Below are 1,811 nucleotides of genomic sequence, written 5' to 3' on the forward strand. Positions count from 1 at the left end.
GATTAACGTGTTTCTATTGAAATTTGATAATAAAGGCATGCAATTTAGGAATTTAGCGTTTCTCCTTTGCATGATATTAGATTAGTTTTTGATCGAAAGTGCTATCTCTTGATTCGTGTGTCGAGACTTACTGCCAATGTAAAAGACATAATTGAATTTTTCTAGTCTGTTCCACATCAAACACCAATTGAATGCGACGTCAAACAAATAAATGCGTTTCATCTCGTACAAAACTAAAAGAGAATGTTATGGGCATGCTATAATAAATAATAAGCGAAAAAACAACCTGAAATATCATAGTGAAAGACAATGATGTACACTTAATTGAGAGTAGAAGAAACAATGCAGAAAAGAAATTAATATGTTTTAAGCGTCTTTCTTTTAGTCTCTACCACATTTTTATACGGTATATATATATATATATATATATATATATATATATATATATATATATATATATATATATATATTTATACACCTGTGTAGATATATATGTAAATATGTGTGTATGTATATGTATAGATATACGTATATATGTACGTATGTATGTATATGCATAGATATATATGCACATATGTATATATATATATTTATATATACATATATATATTTATATATACATATATATATATTTATATATATACATATATATATTTTATATCTACATATACATAAATATTTATATATACATATATATATTTATATATACATATATATATATATATTTATATATACATATATATATTTATATATACATATATATATTTATATATACATATATATATTTATATATACATATATATATATTTATATATACATACATATATATATATATATATATATATATATATATATATAATATTTGTGTGTCTCTCCCTTGGCAGTACTACCCAGCCATGTCAACTACGGACACGATTTTGGCTGATGAACCCTATGCGAGGCAAGAAGATTCGGCCACAGAAGCTGCAGTCAAACTCGACGTCAGGTGTTGCTTCTGAGGCTTCCTGAATATTTCTCCTGTAGCGCTTCTCTCTCAGATTCTCTGTGCGGGAGACCTCATAAGAGGCGACAACCTGGTGGACAGTACGTCGCCATGAAATAAAGTCAGCAGCGAGAGTAGACCACTGTAGGTAGTCAAGGTGGCAATCACCGAGGAATTTCTCCAGAGTGTCTTTATATCTTTTTTCGGTGCCCCTTTGTCAGGACGGGCATTAGAGAGTTCGCAATATAAAGCTATCTTGGCCAGGCGTTGGTCCTCCATTCTCGAGATGTACCTGACTCAGCGTAGTTGTGACTTCAGCAACATGGTCTAGATGACTTCATCATCGGTGATATTATCACTCGTGTGGACGTTGAGCATAGTGCGGAGACAACGCCGATGAAAACGCACAAAGAATCGTAATGGTGGCGGTAAAATCCAGAACTCAGAGCCGTACAGGAGGGTGGAAATTACTACGCCTCTGTGCACACTGATTTTTGTTTAATGTTGTAAATGTCTGTTTTTTCCAGACTTTATTGTGCAATATACTAATAGCGCTGTTTGCTTTGGACAGTCTGTTGTCTTGTTCTCTGTCTAGTTTGACATCTGATGTGATGATACACACCAGGTAGGCAAACTGGTAAACGGTCTTCAGCTTAGTCTCCTCAGTAGGTATGGGGGAGGGCGGTACTCCACTCGGGGTGCTGGACGGTGGAGAATTTTCGTCGGTTTTAAGCTGACTTCGAGTCTGAAGAGCTGGGCAGTTTCTGCAAAGCAGAATGTGAGGCGCTGCAAGAATGTCTCGGTGTGGGCAATAAGAGCAGCGTCGTAT

This window comes from Euprymna scolopes, chromosome 11, assembly GCF_053919585.1.
Source record: "Euprymna scolopes isolate OS-2025 chromosome 11, ASM5391958v1, whole genome shotgun sequence".
NCBI lineage: Eukaryota > Metazoa > Mollusca > Cephalopoda > Sepiida > Sepiolidae > Euprymna > Euprymna scolopes.